Consider the following 11,084-nt stretch of genomic DNA (forward strand, 5'->3'; position numbering starts at 1 on the left):
AATAATAATAACGCCAACGGAAACAATAGGTGCCTACGCACCTTCGGTGCTTGGCCCCTAATAACGCCAACAAACACAATAGGTGCCTTCGCACCTTCGGTGCTTGGCCCCTAAATATAGCTGCAAGCAGCAATCACGGGGCCAAGCATTCCAGCGGCAACATCAGGAGCTAAGCATATGTAGCATCAGACCAAATGCAACAATGAATAATGAAATTAATAATTGCATGATTGTAATTGAAATGGCTGAAAATCGTTAATAAAAGTTCCACAGCGAGGAGCTAAGCATGGCATGGAGCATCAGACCAAATGCAACGAGTAAGAAAAGCAATTATTGGAAGAGTGTAATCGAAACAGCCAGTAAAACTCCAGTAAAATGATGCATTATCATTTTTGGAAAATAGTTGGCGCTGTAATCAAATCGCTTTGTTTTGTTCTGTGGGAGGTGACAATGTTGTGGGCAATTTCTTTCAAAATACTTACAGACCTTTAGGGCAATGAGTCGAACATGCCCACCAAGTTTCGTTCCGATCGACTTCCATTAACCTTGTCAAATAGGTGCTTAAAGTTGTTTGGCCAATGGCGGCCATGTTTTTTAAGATAAGTGAAATTCCTCATAGACACTTGTGCAACATTGGGCCATACCAATTTTCAAGTTGATTGGATCAGCGGTTGCTTAGTTATAGCCATTTTAGTTTTTTTTTCATCCTGTAGCGCCACCAAGTGGCAGATATGGAAAAAATAATAATTTGACTATAGTTATTGTTCATGCATATAAGTTCTGAGTTTGGTGAAGATATCTCATTTTGTTCCCGAGTTATAGCCTTTTTCATAAAATTGGTCCACGAATTTGAATGTTTTGGGTCACCTGGTTTTTTTGTTCAGTCTTGATCAAACCACTGCAGTAATATTCTCAGGACTCTCTTGATCAATAACTTTGAAAAAATATGTTGTATTTTGTCCTTTGGTTAGATAACATTTAAACAGGCCTAAAAAACAAAAGATTTCTGTTGTGAATGGCATTAAACTGCAAAATAAAAAGGGGTAATATAATCACACATGCATTAGATCTGTATTTTTTCTAAACAATCATGCAAAATTTAACATAGATTAGGTAAAAAAGAACACTGTAATATTTATAAAGCTTCAAAACCCAGTGTTGAATAAAAAATTGCAATTATAACCACTAGATGTCACCGGAAGACCACTAATGAGCTCACTAAAGACTAAAACATTACAGTTTATGGGCTTGTTGAGGGATTCATCTAGAAAAAATGTATATTACTATTATTTAATATTACTGTTCAAGCATTTCAGATCACATTGAGTCAAAGTTTACCAATTTATTCATACAGATGTATCTAATGTTTATAATTATGCCAGATTATGATTGCAATGAAACCTGAAAAATGACATAGAAAGCCCATAAAAACAGAAGACTTGCAATAGGTTTTATCACCCATCATTTATTTTAATTATCTATATATATAACAAAATGTGTGCATCTGTGTGTGGGTTTAAGCATGCTTATTGAGTATTAATATAGTAGTTTAAACATTTCATGTTTGTGTGTGTCTGTAATTCTGTTCTATTCTTTTACTGTCAGCCATATCTAGGTTATTTAAAATCAGTGCAGTACTATTATCTAGACTGTGAAATTATACATAAATTGCGTATGCTTCTTTGGAATGAAATTAAGACAACATATAACAGTTATAAAGGTTAAAGAGACAGTGTTGTATGATAAATTGCATTTACGACCACTAGATGTCACTGGAAGACCACTAATGGGCTCACTAAAGACTAAAACATTACAGTTCATTGTCTCGATGATTGATTCATCTAGAAAAATATATATTACTATTATTTAATATTACTGTTCAAGCATTTAAGATCACATTGAGTGAAAGTTCAACAATTTATTCATACATGTATATCAAATGTTTACTATTATGTCAGAATATGAATGCAATGAAACCTGACATAGAAATGTAAGAAAAGAAGTCTTTCTGTGAGTTGTGTGTCACCTATAATTTATTTCAAATATCTACATACAACAAAATGTGTGGGCATGTACTTCTCTCTCTCTGTGTGTGTGTGTGTGTGTGTAATCATGCTTATTGATTATTCATATAATAGTTGAACCATTTCATTTCTGTGTGTGAGTGTCTGTGAGCCTATTCTCCATGTTAGACAATGGCACACACAAGTTTGGCTTAATTACAACAAAGCTTTGCAGAGATATAGCCTCAGACTCATTTTGTGAAGATGCCTGACATCTGAAGCAGCGCTGTACAAAAACGGTTTCGTCTATTGACACGAAATCCATAACTTTTTGTCAGCACGGTCTGAAGATGATCTGATTCAATTTTGGTGAAAATCAGACAAACGGTTGAGGATGAGTTTAAAAAAAAAGGTTTTCAACATGAATCAAAATGGCGGACAGGAAGTTTTGCTTAATATGACATAATTGGTATGTATGTTGTCGGCATGTCCCAAGGAACATTTTGAGACATGTTTCATGATAATAGGCTAATGCAATCAAAAGTTATTAGCATTATTGGAAATGTAATAATTAGCGGTTATTGATTGGTTTATTACTCTTGACCAATAGGTGGCGCTGTGACCAAAATGATGTGGCGTGGTCAATGTGATGTGACAATGTCACATATTAAGTTTTGTGTAAATATCTCCAACCTTTGCAGAGATACAGCCTCAGATGCAGTTTGGCATCTTTCCAGCAAATTTGTTGGTACGCTAATTGAAAACGGTTACGTGTATCGACACAAATTCCATAACTTTTTGCCAGCATGGTCTGAAGATGATCCAAATCAAATTTGGTGAAAATCTGAGCAACGGTCTAGGAGGAGTTCGAAAAAGTAGGTTTTCAACATGAATCAAAATGGCGGACAGGAAATTTTGCCAAAATTGACAAATGGGGTATCAGTGTTCTCGGCATGACCCAAGGAATCTATCAACATCAGCTTTGTTACAATAGGCTAATGTATGCAAAAGTTATTAGCATTTTTCGAAAAATCGTTATAACTATTGACCACAAGGTGGCGCTGCCCCCAATTTTTTTGTGTACATTCAGGGCATGGAGCCGGACATTTTTGTAATTATTTGCGAAACGATACGGAACTTCATTCTTAAGATACAGCAATTTACAACTAAATTCAAAATGGCCGACGCCCAAAATGGCCGAATTGGGAAAATTCGGTATCATTCGACTCGGAATGATGCACTGAATCTAAAGACACCACTTTTGTGATTTTTGGCAAAACCGTACAGAAGTTATGAGCAAAAACATACATTTTTCATATCTCCTGACCACTAGGGGGCACAGCGCCGAAACACTGCAGGTAGTCCCAGAGAATGGTTGTTATAAGACCCACCAAGATTGGTTTCAATAGGCCAAACCGTTGCGGAGATATAGCCTCACGTTCACGTTTGCGTGCTTTTCGAAGAATTCGTTCATGAGCTATTCGGAAACGGTTTGAGAAATCAACTTGAATTCCATAACTTTTTGCCAGCATGGTCTGAAGATTATCTGATTCAATTTTCGTGACAATCGGTGCAACGGCCTAGGACGAGTTCGAAAAAGTAGGTTTTACGAACAATTGACGATAGCGAAAAAACTAAACCTTGCGATTTTTGAATTTCGGTGTCCATTCGACTCGGCATGAGCCAAGGAATCACAGGAAAAAAGAATTTTCATTTTGTGGCTTACGGTTCAAGAGTTATTAGCATCAAGTTTTTGAAAGTTTAGACAATTGGTGGCGCTAGAGAGTTTGAGTTAGAGACTTCAAATTTGCTACGGTTAATGTTCAGACAGTCCTCTATTAGTGTGCCAAATTATACAACTTTCCCGCAATCGGTTCTATGGGCTACCATAGACTTGGGGTGGAAGAAGAGGAAGAATAAATATAGCTGCAAGCAGCAATCACGGGGCCAAGCATTCCAGCGGCAACATCAGGAGCTAAGCATATGTAGCATCAGACCAAATGCAACAATGAATAATGAAATTAATAATTGCATGATTGTAATTGAAATGGCTGAAAATCGTTAATAAAAGTTCCACAGCGAGGAGCTAAGCATGGCATGGAGCATCAGACCAAATGCAACGAGTAAGAAAAGCAATTATTGGAAGAGTGTAATTGAAACAGCCAGTAAAACTCCAGTAAAATGATGCATTTTCATTTTTGGAAAATAGGTGGCGCTGTAATCAAATCGCTTTGTTGTGTTCTGTGGGAGGTGACAATGCTGTGGGCAATTTCTTTCAAAATACTTACAGACCTTTAGGGCAATGAGTCGAACATGCCCACCGAGTTTCGTTCCGATCGACTTCCATTAACCTTGTCAAATAGGTGCTTAAAGTTGTTTGGCCAATGGCGGCCATGTTTTTTAAGATAAGTGAAATTCCTCATAGACACTTATGCCACATTGGGCCATACCAATTTTCAAGTTGATTGGATCAACGGTTGCTTAGTTATAGCCATTTTAGTTTTTTTTTCATCCTGTAGCGCCACCAAGTGGCAGATATGGAAAAAAAATAATTTGACTAAAGTTTTTGTTCATGCATATGAGTTCTGAGTTTGGTGAAGATATCTCATTTTGTTCCCGAGTTATAGCCTTTTTCATAAAATTGGTCCACGAATTTGAATGTTTTGGGTCACCTGGTTTTTTGTTCAGTCTTGATCAAACCACTGCAGTAATATTCTCAGGACTCTCTAGATCAATAACTTTGAAAAAATATGTTGTATTTTGTCCTTTGGTTAGATAACATTTAAACAGGCCTAAAAAACTAAAGATTTCTGTTGTGAATGGCATTAAACTGCAAAAAAAGGGGTAATATAATCACACATGCATTAGATCTGTATTTTTTCTAAACAATCATGCAAAATTTAACAGAGACTAGGTAAAAAAGAACACTGTAATATTTATAAAGCTTCAAAACCCAGTGTTGAATAAAAAATTGCAATTATAACCACTAGATGTCACCGGAAGACCACTAATGAGCTCACTAAAGACTAAAACATTACAGTTTATGGGCTTGTTGAGGGATTCATCTAGAAAAAATGTATATTACTATTATTTAATATTACTGTTCAAGCATTTCAGATCACATTGAGTCAAAGTTTACCAATTTATTCATACAGATATATCTAATGTTTATAATTATGCCAGATTATGATTGCAATGAAACCTGAAAAATGACATAGAAGCCCATAAAAACAGAAGACTTGCAATAGGTTTTATCACCCATCATTTATTTTAATTATCTATATATATAACAAAATGTGTGCATCTGTGTGTGGGTTTAAGCATGCTTATTGAGTATTAATATACTAGTTTAAACATTTCATGTTGGTGTGTGTGTCTGTAATTCTGTTCTATTCTTTTACTGTCAGCCATATCTAGGTTATTTAAAATCAGTGCAGTACTATTATCTAGACTGTGAAATTATACATAAATTGCGTATGCTTCTTTGGAATGAAATTAAGACAACATATAACAGTTATAAAGGTTAAAGAGACAGTGTTGTATGATAAATTGCATTTACGACCACTAGATGTCACTGGAAGACCACTAATGGGCTTTGCAGAGATATAGCCTCAGACTCATTTTGTGAAGATGCCTGACATCTGAAGCAGCGCTGTACAAAAACGGTTTCGTCTATTGACACGAAATCCATAACTTTTTGTCAGCACGGTCTGAAGATGATCTGATTCAATTTTGGTGAAAATCAGACAAACGGTTGAGGATGAGTTTAAAAAAAAAGGTTTTCAACATGAATCAAAATGGCGGACAGGAAGTTTTGCTTAATATGACATAATTGGTATGTATGTTGTCGGCATGTCCCAAGGAACATTTTGAGACATGTTTCATGATAATAGGCTAATGCAATCAAAAGTTATTAGCATTATTGGAAATGTAATAATTAGCGGTTATTGATTGGTTTATTACTCTTGACCAATAGGTGGCGCTGTGACCAAAATGATGTGGCGTGGTCAATGTGATGTGACAATGTCACATATTAAGTTTTGTGTAAATATCTCCAACCTTTGCAGAGATACAGCCTCAGATGCAGTTTGGCATCTTTCCAGCAAATTCGTTGGTACGCTAATTGAAAACGGTTACGTGTATCGATACAAATTCCATAACTTTTTGCCAGCATGGTCTGAAGAAGATCCAAATCAAATTTGGTGAAAATCTGAGCAACGGTCTAGGAGGAGTTCGAAAAAGTAAGTTTTCAACATGAATCAAAATGGCGGACAGGAAATTTTGCCAAAATTGACAAATGGGGTATCGGTGTTCTCGGCATGACCGAAGGAATCTATCAACATCAGCTTTGTTACAATAGGCTAATGTATGCAAAAGTTATTAGCATTTTTCGAAAAAATCGTTATAACTATTGACCACAAGGTGGCGCTGCCCCCAATTTTTTTGTGTACATTCAGGGCATGGAGCCGGACATTTTTGTAATTATTTGCGAAACGATACGGAACTTCATTCTTAAGATACAGCAATTTACAACTAAATCCAAAATGGCCGATGCCTAAAATGGCCGAATTGGGAAAATTCGGTATCATTCGACTCGGAATGATGCACTGAATCTAAAGACACCACTTTTGTGATTTTTGGCAAAACCGTTCAGAAGTTATGAGCAAAAACATGCATTTTTCATATCTCCTGACCACTAGGGGGCACAGCGCCGAAACACTGCAGGTAGTCCCAGGGAATGGTTGTTATAAGACCCACCAAGATTGGTCTCAATAGGCCAAACCGTTGCGGAGATATATTCTCACGTTCACGTTTGCGTGCTTTTCGAAGAATTCGTTCATGAGCTATTCGGAAACGGTTTGAGAAATCAACTTGAATTCCATAACTTTTTGCCAGCATGGTCTGAAGATTATCTGATTCAATTTTTGTGACAATCGGTGCAACGGCCTAGGACGAGTTCGAAAAAGTAGGTTTTACGAACAATTGACGATAGCGAAAAAACTAAGCCTTGCGATTTTTGAATTTTGGTGTCCATTCGACTCGGCATGAGCCAAGGAATCACAGGAAAAAAGAATTTTCATTTTGTGGCTTACGGTTCAAGAGTTATTAGCATCAAGTTTTTGAAAGTTTAGACAATTGGTGGCGCTAGAGAGTTTGAGTTAGAGACTTCAAATTTGCTACGGTTAATGTTCAGACAGTCCTCTATTAGTGTGCCAAATTATACAACTTTCCCGCAATCGGTTCTATGGGCTACCATAGACTTGGGGTGGAAGAAGAGGAAGAATAATAACGCCAACAAACACAATAGGTGCCTTCGCACCTTCGGTGCTTGGCCCCTAATAATAATAACGCCAACAAACACAATAGGTGCCTTCGCACCTTCGGTGCTTGGCCCCTAAATATAGCTGCAAGCAGCAATAACGGGGCCAAGCACTACAGAAGCAAGCTTCAGACGAACGGCAGGAATGAGTAATTAAGACAGTTTTAAGATTATTTTAGGCAAAATGGCTTGAAAACAATCAACACAACAACTAGTAATAGGATTTATTGGCTTATCACGTGTAACCAATAGGTGGTGCTGTTACCAAATTAGTTTGGAACGGTCAGTGTGAGGTGTCGATGACACATACAAAGTTTGGTGCAAATATGTCAAAGCTTTGCAGAGATACAGCCTCAAATGCATTTTGGCACCCTTCAAGCAGATTTGTTGATGCGCTAAATGAGAACGGTTTCGTATGTCGACACGAAATCCATAACTTTTTGCCAGCATGTTCTGAAGATGAGCCACGTCAAATTTGGTGAAAATCTGACAAACGGTCTAGGAGGAGTTCGAAAAAGTAGGTTTTCAACATTAATCAAAATGGCGGACAGGAAGTTCAGCCAAATAAGGAAAACTTTGTATCTATGTTCTCGACTTGACCCAAGGAATCTACAAAGACCAGCGTCATGTCAATAGCCAGATTTATTCAAAAGTTATAAGCCTTTACGTAAATTGAGTTATAACTTTTGACCACTAGGTGGCGCTGTTTCAAAATATTTTGAATACCTTCAGGGGATGGTGTTGTTGGCACATTCTGAGTTTCGTAATATTACACCAATGCATTTGTTTAGTATAGCATTTTATTTCACAAAACTGTATTGAAGTCAATGGGAATTTCATGTTTTGTTCTATTATAGCGCCACCAAGAGGCTCAGTCCCACCATTTTTTTTATGTGTGCTCAGAGTGAGCCCATACATATGTGTGTCAATTTTGGTGAAAATATCTCAATTCACTTCAGAGTTATAGACATTTATATGAAAAAGCACGTAAAAAATGACTGACTCTTGACTTTGATTGAATATTACTACCCCTTACTATCAATATTTTGGCATTTAGGCATTGGTGTATAGCTATCGACCTATGTTTCCGAACTTCTGACGGTGGTTTCGTCTCGATCAGACAAGCGGTTTCGAAGATATAGCCAAATGTTTTTTAAGCGCTAAATCACAACGCTACACAAACCGAAAGGCAAAACCTAGCATGTTTGGTATCATAGGACTCGGTAAGGTTTCAGGAGTCCAATTTGATGAGTCTCGTGAAAATAAGTCAACCACACCCAAAGTTATAAGCATTTAAAAAAAGAAGATCACCACTAGGTGGCGCTGTTTTGAAACTTCTCACGCTCCTTCAGGACATTGTGCTGATGAACCATACCAAGTTTCGTAACAATCTGCTGATGCGTTCTTAAAATACAGCATTTTAGCACAAAATTCAAAATGGCCGACAGTCAAAATGGCCGAAATGGTCAAATTGGATATCAGTCGACTCGGCATGTTGCCCTGAATCTAACAAGACCAATGTTATGATTTTTGGACAAACTGTTCAGAAGTTATAAGCAAAAATAGCAGTTTTTCATATCTCCGGATCAGTAGGTGGCGCTGCGCCCAATCACAGCATGTTGCCTCAGGTCATGCTTGTTATGACATGTACCAAGTTTGGTCTGAATAGGATAAGTCGTTGCCGAGATACAGCCTTACGACTGTTTTTGTAAGCACTACATAAAATTTGTTAGAGCGTTTATCGAAAACGGTTTGACGAATCAATTTGATTTGCATAACTTTTGGTCAGCACTGCCTGAGGATGATATGGTTCAATTTTCGTGTGAATCGGACATACCGTCTAGGACGAGTTCGAAAAAGTAGGTTTTTAAAGAAATTCAAAATGGCGGTCATATTTCTATGACGCAAATGACTTCGTAGGGTGCAATCGAATCGGCATGAGCTCAGAAATTAGAGGAAAAAAGAATTTCGTTGATTGGCCTTAGGGTTAAAAAGTTATTAACAAAATTAAAGTGAAATTTTGGACAGTTGGTGGCGCTAGAGGGATTGACTTAGACACACCAAAATTGGTGTACTTAATGTTGGCACTGTCCTCTATCAGAATGTCAAACCATTACAACTTTCCCGCATTCGGTTCTATGGGCTGCCATAGACGCCCAGTCGGAAGAATAATAATAATAAATATAGCTGCAAGCAGCAATAACGGGGCCAAGCACTACAGAAGCAAGCTTCAGACGAATGGCAGGAATGAGTAATTAAGACAGTTTTAAGATTATTTTAGGCAAAATGGCTTGAAAATAATCAACACAACAACTAGTAATAGGATTTATTGGCTTATCACGTGTAACCAATAGGTGGTGCTGTTACCAAATTAGTTTGGAACGGTCAGTGTGAGGTGTCGATGACACATACAAAGTTTGGTGCAAATATGTCAAAGCTTTGCAGAGATACAGCCTCAAATGCATTTTGGCACCCTTCAAGCAGATTTGTTGATGCGCTAAATGAGAACCGTTTCGTATGTCGACACGAAATCCATAACTTTTTGCCAGCATGTTCTGAAGATGAGCCACGTCAAATTTGGTGAAAATCTGACAAACGGTCTAGGAGGAGTTCGAAAAAGTAGGTTTTCAACATTAATCAAAATGGCGGACAGGAAGTTCAGCCAAATAAGGAAAACTTTGTATCTATGTTCTCGACTTGACCCAAGGAATCTACAAAGACCAGCGTCATGTCAATAGCCAGATTTATTCAAAAGTTATTAGCCTTTACGTAAATTGAGTTATAACTTTTGACCACTAGGTGGCGCTGTTTCAAAATATTTTGAATACCTTCAGGGGATGGTGTTGTTTGCACATTCTGAGTTTCGTAATATTACACCAATGCATTTGTTTAGTATAGCATTTTATTTCACAAAACTGTATTGAAGTCAATAAGAATTTCATGTTTTGTTCTATTATAGCGCCACCAAGAGGCTCAGTCCCACCATTTTTTTTATGTGTGCTCAGAGTGAGCCCATACATATGTGTGTCAATTTTGGTGAAAATATCTCAATTCTCTTCAGAGTTATAGACATTTATATGAAAAAGCACGTAAAAAATGACTGACTCTTGACTTTGATTGAATATTACTACCCCTTACTATCAATATTTTGGCATTTGGGCATTGACGTTTAGCTATCGACCTATGTTTCCGAACTTCTGACGGTGGTTTCGTCTCGATCAGACAAGCGGTTTCGAAGATATAGCCAAATGTTTTTTAAGCGCTAAATCACAACGCTACACAAACCGAAAGGCAAAACCTAGCATGTTTGGTATCATAGGACTCGGTAAGGTTTCAGGAGTCCAATTTGATGAGTCTCGTGAAAATAAGTCAACCACACCCAAAGTTATAAGCATTTAAAAATAGAAGATCACCACTAGGTGGCGCTGTTTTGAAACTTCTCATACTCCTTCAGGACATTGTGCTGATGACCCATACCAAGTTTCGTAACAATCCGTTGCTGCGTTCTTAAAATACAGCATTTTAGCACAAAATTCAATATGGCTGACAGTCAAAATGGCCGAGATGGTAAAATTGGATATCAGTCGACTCGGCATGTTGCCCTGAATCTAACAAGACCAATTTTATGATTTTTGGACAAACTGTTTAGAAGTTATGAGCAAAAATAGCAATTTTTCATATCTCCAGACCAGTAGGTGGCACTGGGCCGAAACGCAGCAAGTAGCCTCAGGTCATGCTTGTTATGACATGTACCAGGTTTG

At 37.4% G+C, this 11,084-nt stretch overlaps 1 long non-coding RNA gene across 1 annotated transcript in view; it reads right to left on the reverse strand.

Moving 5' to 3' along the window:
* LOC127957739 (uncharacterized) overlaps nucleotides 1–11,084 on the reverse strand; it is a 180,308-nt gene that overhangs the window by 73,522 nt on the left and 95,702 nt on the right. The gene's annotated exons all lie outside the window — the stretch shown is intronic.

Source organism: Carassius gibelio, chromosome B5 (assembly GCF_023724105.1).
Source record: "Carassius gibelio isolate Cgi1373 ecotype wild population from Czech Republic chromosome B5, carGib1.2-hapl.c, whole genome shotgun sequence".
NCBI lineage: Eukaryota > Metazoa > Chordata > Actinopteri > Cypriniformes > Cyprinidae > Carassius > Carassius gibelio.